Genomic DNA, 11,740 nt, shown 5'->3' on the forward strand with positions numbered 1-11,740 from the left:
ATACTTACATGTACTTTCAGCTTCATGATAATATGGAGCAAGTGCTCTACAGAGAAGAGTCTATGAATTACACGGCAGTTCCATCACAATACCTTGAAAAGGTTGAAAAAATGGGCTCTGAAATTAAGTGAATTTGATTATGAACTGATGCACAAACCAGGCAAGAAGTGCAGTGATGCCAATAGCTTCAGTAGGATGGTTGGGATCTTGCAAGCACTGGGTAGTGCACTGCTGAGTGATAAGAAGCACAGACTGCTGGCACCAACTGCCAAGTGTTTAGGGCCAGCCACAGTTTACAACACATGAGGGCTTGTTTTGTAGAATGACGAAGTGCAGACCATGTGTGTTGGTACCTGCAGCATTTAAGGATGAGGTGTCACAGCAAGCACATGACAATGTTTCAGCGGGTCATGGAGTCGGAGAACAACTGATTGATGGGCAGCCTCATCCATCTATGGGTACTATTACAGCCAGAAGCATCCAAACCGTTTGAAATGGTGAGAATAGTTATTCTAGGGCCGTTAAACCAAACACCAGCAGTTAACCATTACATGAACATGGTAAATCATTTTTCACATTTTGTCACACTAGCAGCAATCCTGGATCAACAAGTGACTACAGTGCCTCAGGCCATGGTAGGCAACTGGCTGCTGAAGTTTGGCATCCCCAACATGGTAATCACAAACCAAGGCACTAATTTTATGTTTGATCTGGTAAAACAGTTATGCCATTTGCTACACTTTCAGAAGCTTAGGATTAGTCCTTTTATCCTCCACTGAATGGAAGAACAGAATGCATTCACTGCACGACTGTCAAAATTTTGAGTTATTAAGTAAACAGACATCACAATGATTCTGTATGTCTAAAGTACACAGTAGTGTTAGGTTCTCACAATACAAGGCAGTATATGGTAGAAAGATGCCTTCACCTTTTGTGGTAGTTAGCCCAAAACTTGGGAAAAACAGGGAAACACTAAAGAAATTTGTGAAAATACTAAGGGGTGTGTAGCAGCAACTGAAAAATGCAAACACAAAAGTGCTCAAGGGACAGGAACAAACGGAATGGCTTATTGGTAAGTGACATCAGTAAAGAGTTGGGCAAAGGGTTTTGATGATGAATCCCTATACACCTAAGGGTAAAACATAAACGTTTGTGACTTGATGCCAAGAACTGTATCAAATCATATAGATGATGTCACCTGCCAATGTCAAGTTGCAATTGCCAACGAAACTTCCATCGCATTTGTGGGATGCGTTAAGTTATTTAGAGGGGCAAGAGACACTTTGCTGCAGGTACCAGTGTCATCACCATTATGAGATGTTGAAAGCAGCAGAAAAAGGAAGAGAGCAGAAGATGATGACTGAGGTATACATGAAGTGCCTTATGTGCTCAGATCACATTGGTAAACAGTTTTATAAAACGGTTTACCGATTATCTTAGGATGTGTTGGTAGTTTTTCACTATTTTTGTATACTCAGGGTATGTTAAAGAGTTTGCTTTTGCTATTCAATATTGTTGCTTTTTGGGATTTTCTCTATTATATCGGATACTGTCAAAAAATATGACTGCATTAATAACTTGTGTATGCATACTTTCTGAAAGGGGGAGGGAAAGTGATGTAAATTCCTTTCTCCCAGGGGGCATACCTCCATAAGCACCCAGAACCCAGAATAACTTCTGTAATTCTGCTGCTCCTACTCTTCTTCAGGTGAGAAGTAGTGGACGCACTCTTAAATCAGCCATTTGAAGCAGGACTGTTGTTTTAGACAAACACATGCTGTAGTTACCAGATGATGTTAGGGTTGGTTAGTTGGTTGGTTTGGGACACGGGATCAAACAGCAAGGTCATCTGTCCCATTGGATGAGGGAAGGAAGTCGGCCTTGCCCTTCCGAAGGAACTATCCTAGCATTTGCCTGAAGCGATATAGGGAAATCAAAGAAAACCTAAATCATGATAGCCAGATGCAAGTTTGAACTGCCGTCCTCCCGAATGCCAGTCCAGTGCGCTAACCACAGCACCACCTCACTTGGTGATGTTAAGGTTGACCTGTGATATGTGATAATAGAACTGCAAGGTGAATTTAAAGGTTTGCGATTTCGTAACAAAAAGTACTTAAACTAGTGGACTTGACACCACAAATGCTGCTGTGGAAGAAAAAGAGATGGTTTAGCTTTTGCGCAGCATGTGTAGTACAACTGTTTCCGCATAAGATGGAAGAAGCTGAATATCAAAGGAACATGCTGCCCCCATACCGTTATTTCCAGAAAGTGAGCATGCATTGGGTCTACTCAGTATTTTCTTCAAAAGCAGTGACAGTAAATTGTTACTTACAATGAAAACCTCAACTGGACCCACAGCTAGGGAATACCAGGCAGGATTTAGAAAAGGACGAGCTTGTACTGAACAGATACCGAACCTGAAGTCAGTGCTATGACAAGTAAAAATGGCTGTTTAGTAGTATGTCATCATCTTTGTTGATTTCAACAAGGCATATGACTCAGTTGGTCGACCTACTCTCATGAAGATCCTGCAAGAACTAGGGTTGGATGAGAAGACCCACAGCCTTATCCAACAGACTTTAAACAACACCAGGTCATGAGTAAAGTTCAGAGGAACCCTCTCAGAAACTTTTGAAATCAAATCAGGAGTAAGACAGAGATATGGTCCGTCCCCTCTCTTCTCCAACTGTGCCCTGGAAAAAGTAATAAGATAGTGGCAGAAGGAGTTATCTCGAGAGGGGATTCCAAATGGTATCTCTCTGGGACATAAGTGCAGTGGGCTCATTGTTGATTTCCTGACATTTGCCGATGACCTAGCACTTCTATCACATTCAATAGAAACTTCAGTGAAACAGCTCAATTTTGTCAGACAGCAAGTGGCAAAGCTTGGGCTTTTTTTTATTTTTTTTATTAGAGTGCAAAACTGCTACGGTCATTAGCACCCGGTCTGTGGCTTAGGAAAACGTAAAAAAACCAAATTGGAAATGAGCAGCAATGCGAGCAAAACTCAAAAAAGTGGAGAAACCAAAAAACAGAAGGAAAGCTTAGAAAACCACTATAGAAGGGGGGGGGGGGGGGTTGTTTGTCCCCAAAAAGAGCTTCAAATGACTGACGTCATCTCACGGACACTAATAAACTCGAGAACACTGAGCACATGTCATCTGCTAAAATGGAAGATATATCAGACGACAGCTGTAGACGGGCGCGTAACAGAGTAAAATAGGGGCACTCAAGTAAAAGGTGTCTCACCGTCCACAGCTGAGAGCAATGGGGACAAAGCGGGGCAGGATCGCCACTTAAAAGATGTCGATGGTTACAAAGACAGTGCCCTACCTGGAGTCTAGTTAAAATCACCTCCACCCGACGACGAGTTCGGGAGGAAGAGGTCCAAGCACAGGGAAGAGCTTTCACATCCCACAATTTATTATTGGGAAGTGTAGACCAATGTGTGTGCCATAAAAGAGCAACATGACGACATAAAACACTCTGCAGATCAGCAAAGGGAACCATGCGAACAGCAGGCTGAAGAAGAGAGACTGCAGTCTTGGCCGCTATATCGGCCGCCTCATTTCCATGGATACCAATGTGCCTGGGATCCCGAGGAACACCACAGAGACGCCCCCCAAGTGGAGGCAGTCCTGAATCCGGTAGACCAGAGGGTGGACAGGGTAGAGAGCTAGGAGACTGAGAAGAGAGCTGAGCGAATTCGAGATATAATATACTGTACCTTGTGATGGCGACGGATGTATTGGACAGCCTGGAGAGCAGCGTAAAGCTCCGCAGTAAAAACCGAACGCTGGTTGGGAAGCCGAAGTCAATTAGGGGTGTTACCAACAATATAGGCACTCCCAACACCAAATGATGTTTTTGAGCCGTCAGTGTAAATAAATGTGGCATCCTTCATTTGCGCGCATAGAGCAGCAAATGCTCAACGATAAACGAGAGAGAGGGTACCATCCTCGGGAAAGTGACAAAGGTCATGGAGCAGGCAGGTCCGGGGGCAGAGCCATGGCGGTGCTGTACCCCAAGTTGTCAAGAAAGTTTTAGGACAGTGGAAGGAAAGAGAACATAGTAGTTTATGTAAGCAGACTCCCGGTGGTAGTAGGGCATCCTGCATACCCTAAATCCAAGGAGGCGTCGAAAAAAAGGTCATGGGTCGGGTTAACAGGCATGGAAGACAGATGACTAGTACAGTGACTCAGAAAGACAGCTCGCTGATTGGACAGTGGAGGTTCAGCAGTCTCAGCTTAAAAGCTTTCCACAGGGCTGGTGTAAAAAGCTCCAGATGCTAAACACAATCCACGGTGGTGGACAGAGTTGAGACGCTGAAGAATAGACGGCCGAGCAGAGGAGTAAACTATGCTTCCATAGTCCAATTTCGAGCGCACTAAGGCGCGATAGAGGCGGAGAAGGACCACTCGGTCTGCTCCCCAGTAGGTACCATTCAGGACACAGACAGTGTTGAGGGATCACAGACAGTGAGCCGAAAGATAGGAAATTTGGGAGGACCAGCACAGTTTTCTGTCAAACATAAGACCCAAGAATTTAGCGACGTCTGCGAACAGTAGGTTGACAGGGCCTAGATGTAGGGAAGGCGGAAGAAACTCTGTACGACGCCAAAAATTGACACGAACGGTCTTACTGGGAGAAAAGCAGAAGCCAGTTTCGATACTCCAAGAGTGGAGGTGATCGAGACATTCTTGAAGACGTCGTTCAAGAAGGCTATTCCATTGAGAGCTGTAGTAAATCACAACATCGTCCACAGAGAGGGAGCCCGAGACATTGGGAAGGAGAGAATCCATAATTGGATTTATGGCAATGGCAAACAGTTGGTTGGTTGGTTTGTGGGATTGAAGGGACCAGACTGCTAGGGCCATCGGTCCCTTTTTCCAAAACCTTCAAACACCCACAAAGAATAAAAACAAACAATGGAGACAACAAGAGACGTCACAGGACAAGAAAGACTCAAACAGAGACCAGACAAAAGGAATTATTATCACACAGAGTGTGACAGTGGTTGGCTGACCAGAGAGACAAAAAAGGGAAAGCCAACCACCAAGAAACACACTAAAAAACTCAGTCTAAAATCGTAGGCCAAAGGCCAACCTCAACACAAAATAAAGACAAACACTTAAATCAAGTATTAAAAGCCCCCTGCACGAATAAAATGCAAAACTAAGCCTGCCATGGCAGTGTCATCTGTTAAAAGTGCAGGGAGTGTATCAGGCAGCACAAACATCTGCCTGAGTACAGTTAAAAAGGAGCAGGCCAACAAAATGTGGACCACCATCAAAGGGGATCTGCAGCAACATAGAGGTGGGTCCTCATGGCGCAATAAGTGGCCGTGCGTCATCTGGGTGTGTCAAATGCGTAGCCTGCAGAGGACAACAGACTCCTTTCGAGAGACCCGCAAGGAGGAGCGCCATGCACCGGTAGCCTCCTTGATGACCTGAAGTTTGTTGGGTGAAGGCAGGGAGCGCCATTCTTCACCCCAGGTGCGAAGTAACTTCTGCCACAAAATGGATCTGAGGTCATTCTCCAAAAGGCCAATCGATAAGGCTGATGCACCGACAGCCTGTTTGGCCAGCATGTCAACATGTTCATTTCCTGGGATGCCGACATGACCCGGTGTCCACACAAAGACAACGGAACGGTCGCAAAGGGCAAGAGTATGGAGGGACTCCTTGATAGCTATCACCAGACAAGAGTGAGGGAAACACTGGTTGATAGCTTGTAAACCACTCAGGGACTTGCTACAGATAACAAAGGACTCACCTGAGCAGGAGCGGATAGACTCTAGGGCACGAAAGATGGCTACCGGCTCAGTAGTGAAAACGCTGCAGCCAGCCGGCAATGAGTATTGTTCGTAATGATCCCCTAGAGTAAGAGCATAACCGACACGACCAGCAACCATCGAACTGTCAGTGTAGACAACGCCAGAGCCCTGATACGTGGCAAGGATGGAAAGAAAGTGGCGGCGGAAGGCCTCAGGAGGGACTGAGTCCTTTGGGCCCTGTGCCAATTAGAGCCGAAGGCAAGAGCGGGGCACACACTGCGGGGGTGCAGGCAGAGGGGCCCGGAAAGGAGGTGGAAGAGGGAAAACTCCAAGGCCGACCGGGGCCGACGATCTGGGAGATGGACGACCGACTGAGGGAACAGGAGATGATAATTAGGATGCCCGGGCAAGCTACAAACGTGTGTGGCATAAGCGGGCAGTAAACGTTGGTGCCATAACCGCAGTGGAGGGACACCTGCTTCCACAAGTATGCTGTTCACAGGGCTGGTCTGGAAAGCTCCAGTGGCAAGTCGGATCCCGCTGTGAAGGATGAAGTCCAGCACCCACAACACAGAAGGGAATGCTGAACAATATAGCCAGGCTCCCATAATCCAGACGGGTCTGAATTAATGCCCGGTAGAGCTGTAAGAGGGGTAGATCGGTTGGCTCCCCATCTGGTGTGGCTCAAGCATCGCAGAGCATTAAGATGCTGCCAACACATCTGTTTAAGCTGCTGAATATGAGGGAGCCAAGTCAATGGGGCATCAAAAACCACACCCAAAAACTGATGTGTCTCCAGCACAGCAAGAGGTTCATCATCAAGATAAAGCCGTGGCTCAGGGTGAACAGTGTGTCGCTGGCAGAAATGCATAATGCAGGTCTTGGCAGCCGAAAACTGGAAGCCATGCACTACAGCCCAAGACTGCGCCTTGCGGATAGCATCCTGCAGCTGACGTTCAGCAGCTGCAATGCCAATGGAGATATAGTAGAGGCAGAAGTCGTCAGCATACAAGGATGCTTAGACAAACGTTTCCACCGCCACAGCGAGCCCATTAATTGCAATTAAAAACAGGCAGACACTTAAGACAGATCCCTGCGGTACCCCGTTCTCCTGAACTTGGGGGAACTATGGGAGGCCATAACTTGCACGCAGAAGGTACGATACAATAGAAAATTTCGTATGAAAATCTGCAGCGGACCCCGAAGACCCCAACCATGAAGCATAGAGAGGATGTGATGTCACCATGTCGTATCATATGCCTTCTGCATGTCAAAAAAAGACAGTAACGAGATGCTGACAGCGGGCAAAGGCCGTACAGATGGCAGACTCCAAGCTCACCAGATTATCGACGGCAGAGTGGCCCTTACAGAACCCACCCTGAGACGGAGCCAGAAGGCCCCAAGACTCGAGTACCCAACTCAACTGCCAGCTCACCATGCGTTCGAGCAACTCCAATGGGTTCTTGCCAGGTTTCAAAATGGGGATTACGGTGCTTTCACGCCATTGCAACGGGAACTCACCCCTAACCCAGATACGGTTGTAAAGGTCTAGGAGGCCTCGCCGGCAGTCTGCCGAGAGCTGTTTGAGCATCTGACAGTGTATGATCTGGCCCAGGAGCTGTATCAGGGCAAGCTGCTAGGGCACTTTGGAATTTCCACTCACTGAATGGAACATTGTAGGATTCAGGGTGGTGCGTGTGAAATGAAAGGCTCCGACATTCCAACCGCTCTTTAATGGAGCGGAAGGCCAGTGGGTAATTCACAGAAGCGGAACTCTGAGCAAAATGCTCTGCTAAGCGGTTGGCAATTGTGTCGGGGTCAGTACAAACTGCTCTATTCAGTGAAAGCGCAGGGACACTGACAGGAGTCCGATAGCCATAGAGGCACCTAATCTTGGCCCAAACTTGCAATGGAGAGGTACAAAGGCCAATGCTGGAGACATACCGTTCCCAGCAAACCCACTTGTGTTGGCAAAGGAGGCGGCATGCCCACGCACTGAGCCGTTTAAAAGCGATGAGGTGTTCTAATGAGGGATGCTGCTCTATAGTGGCAAAGGAGGAGAACAAGTTCCAGTCAGCCTTATTCATAGTCCATCTGCAGGGGCGCCTAGAAGAGTGACGCTGTGGCAGTGACAGAAAGTTCGGAAAGTGGTCACTACCACTCAAGTCATCGTGCACACTCCATTCGATAGACGGTAAGAGGCTAGGGCTGCAGATCGAAAGGTCGATTGCTGAGTACGTGCCATGCGCCACACTGAAATGTGTGAAGGCACCATCATTTAAAGGGGAAAGGTCGAGCTGTGCCAATACATGCTCAATGGTGGCGCCTCGGCCTGTTGCCACTGATCCACCCCACAGAGGGTTATAGGCGTTGAAGTCGCCCAGTAACAGAAAAGGGGCGGCAATTGGGCTATCAGCGCAGCCAGGAAATGCTGTGGGACATCACAATCTGGTGGAAGATATAGACTGCAGACAGTAACAGCCTGTGGCGTCCTGCACCCGAACAGCGACAGCCTCTAAAGGTGTTTGTAGATGGACAGACTTGCTGTGAGGGGAGTGAAGGATGTACGTCTACGTCTACGTCTACGTCCATACTCCGCAAGCCACCTGACGGTGTGTGGCGGAGGGTACCTTCAGTACCTCTATCGGTTCTCCCTTCTATTCCAGTCTCGTATTGTTCGTGGAAAGAAGGATTGTCGGAATGCTTCTGTGTGGGCTCTAATCTCTCTGATTTTATCCTCATGGTCTCTTCGCGAGATATACGTAGGAGGGAGCAATATACTGCTTGACTCTTCGGTGAAGGTATGTTCTCGAAACTTCAATAAAAGCCCGTACCGAGCTACTGAGCGTCTCTCCTGCAGAGTCTTCCACTGGAGTTTATCTATCATCTCCGTAACGCTTTCGCGATTACTAAATGATCCTGTAACGAAGCGCGCTGCTCTCCGTTGGATCTTCTCTATCTCTTCTATCAACCCTATCTGGTACGGATCCCACACTGCTGAGCAGTATTCAAGCAGTGGGCGAACAAGCGTACTGTAACCTACTTCCTTTGTTTTCGGATTGCATTTCCTTAGGATTCTTCCAATGAATCTCAGTCTGGCATCTGCTTTACCGACGATCAACATTATATGATCATTCCATTTTAAATCACTCCTAATGCGTACTCCCAGATAATTTATGGTATTAACTGCTTCCAGTTGCTGACCTGCTATTTTGTAGCTAAATGATAAAGGATCTATCTTTCTGTATATTCGCAGCACATTACACTTGTCTACATTGAGATTCAATTGTCATTCCCTGCACCATGCGTCAATTCGCTGCAGATCCTCCTGCATTTCAGTACAATTTTCCATTGTTACAACCTCTCGGTACACCACAGCATCATCTGCAAAAAGCCTCAGTGGACTTCCGATGTCATCCACCAGGTCATTTATGTATATTTTGAATAGCAACGGTCCTATGACACTCCCCTGCGGCACACCTGAAATCACTCTTACTTCGGAAGACTTCTCTCCATTGAGAATAACATGCTGCGTTCTGTTATCTAGGAAATCCTCAATCCAATCACACAATCGGTCTGGTAGTCCATATGCTCTTACTTTGTTCATTAAACGACTGTGGGGAACTGTATCGAACGCCTTGCGGAAGTCAAGAAACACGGCATCTACCTGTGAACCCGTGTCTATGGCCCTCTGAGTCTCGTGGACGAATAGCGCGAGCTGGGTTTCACATGACCGTCTTTTTCGAAACGCATGCTGATTCCTACAGAGTAGATTTCTAGTCTCCAGAAAAGTCATTATACTCGAACACAATACGTGTTCCAAAATTCTGCAACTGATCGACGTTAGAGATATAGGTCTATAGTTCTGCACATCTGTTCGACGTCCCTTCTTGAAAACGGGGATGACCTGTGCCCTTTTCCAATCCTTTGGAACGCTACGCTCTTCTAGAGACCTACGGTACATCGCTGCAAGAAGGGGGGCAAGTTCCTTCGCGTACTCGCATACGCCTCCAGATATCCTTTCATAAGCTGCCCGGTTCCTATAATAACCCCGATAGCCATGGAGGGCGGGGGTTCGCATTGCCAGAAACCAAGTTTGTTGAAGAGCAATGCAGAAGAAAGGGTGAAGGCTGAGAAGTTGTCGGAGCTCAGCAAGATGGTGGAAGAAACTGCTGCAGTTCCACTGGAGGATGATATTGTCCATGGCTGAGAAAGGCGTGAAGGGACTGGGGAGGCAGATTACGTCACTGAGTCACCTGCTGCCACTGATTGAGCACCTGTGCAAGTGCTATCCATTGTGTCTGAGGGACCAGCGAGATTGAGGTCCTCTGCGAACACCAGGATCTCCTCCTCAGACGTAGAGCTTGAAGGTTGTGGTGGGGTGGGTGCCACCACAAGTTCCATGGCCTTAGAGGTCTTCCTCTTGGACTTCTCTCACTGCTCCTCGAGTTTCACCAGCTGGGAGGGCTTCACCGATTCAGTCTCCAGGATGGAGGAGGATCACGAAGCCCTACGACCAGCTGCCTGTGGGCACTTATGCCACTGTCGGGCGTCATCCTTCCCGTCTGTGGAAACCTGGGAAGGGAGGGACCCAAGGGCCCCTTGCAAGCGAGAGTAGCCGAAGAAGTTGGATGCTTCTCCGGCTTAGAAGCGGGGACAGACGTCCCCGATGGCGGGTAGGGGGTGGGGGGGGGGGGGGGGGGGGGGTGTTGCTCCCGAGGTAGGTGGTGCAGGAGCAACAGGGTGGGTAGTGCCCCCTATGGGCAAGGGGGCATGTGAAGTTGTACGGCTCAGCGATCTGGCTGGAATTCGCTGAACTGGTGCGGCTAGCACGGTTGTTGTAGCAACGGCATATGAAGATGTCATTCTCACAGGATACAGTCAGTCATATTTCCTCTTAGCCTCAGTACAGGTCAGTCAGTCCAGGGTCTCATATTCCATGATTTTTCGCTCTTTCTGTAAGATCCTGCAGTCTGGCGAGCAAGGTGCTGTGCTCTCCACAGTTGACACAGATGGGTGGCGGGGCACATGGAGTATTGGGATGTGATGGGCGTCCGCAATCTCGACATATGAGGCTGGAAGTACAGCAGGAAGACATATGGCTGAACTTCCAGCACTTAAAGCACTGTATCGGGGGAGGGATATAGAGCTTGACATCACATCGGTAGGCCATCACCTTGACCTTCTCCGGTAATGTATCACCCTCAAAGGCCAAGATGAAGGCACAGGTAGCAACATGATTATCCTTCGGACCCCAATGAATGCGCCGGACGAAATGAACACCTCAACGCTCTAAATTGGCTCGCAGCTCGTCATCAGACTGCAAAAGTAGATCCCTATAGAAAATAACACCCTGGACCATATTTAAACTCTTATGGGGTGTGACGGTAATGGGAACATCCCCCAACTTGTCACAAGCAAGTAACCGTCGGGACTGGGCAGAGGACGCCATTTTTATCAAGACTGACCCAGAGCGCATTTTGGACAAGCCCTCCACCTCCCCAAACTTGTCCTCTAAATGCTCTACAAAGAACTGAGGCTTTGTGGACATGAATGACTCCCCATCAGCACTTGTACAAACTAGGAACCGGGGCGAATAACTATCACTGCCATCCTGAGACTTACGCTCCTCCCACGGTGTGGCCAGGGAGGGGAACATTTTGGGATCATATTTCTGAGTGTTAAATTGAGCCCGAGAACGCTTAGAGACTGCTGGCGGCTGGTCACCAGCGAGAAATGATGTACCATGCTTCATTGTGGGTCATCCGCCCTGATGCCACCCACTCCGACCAAGGGCCCTCCCCACGGGTGCCATGCAGCCTCAGCAAGGGCCCCATGGGAGGATGGCCATTGCCGGGAGTCCCGATGATCCAAGGAGATAGGCATCTACTCCTTGGCACACATGGGGAGTTGATGGCACAGGCATCAGCAGAGCGATCCCTGTGTTGTCAGGGGGTTACAACC

This window comes from Schistocerca cancellata, chromosome 9 (genome assembly GCF_023864275.1).
Source record: "Schistocerca cancellata isolate TAMUIC-IGC-003103 chromosome 9, iqSchCanc2.1, whole genome shotgun sequence".
Classification (NCBI taxonomy): Eukaryota; Metazoa; Arthropoda; class Insecta; order Orthoptera; family Acrididae; genus Schistocerca; species Schistocerca cancellata.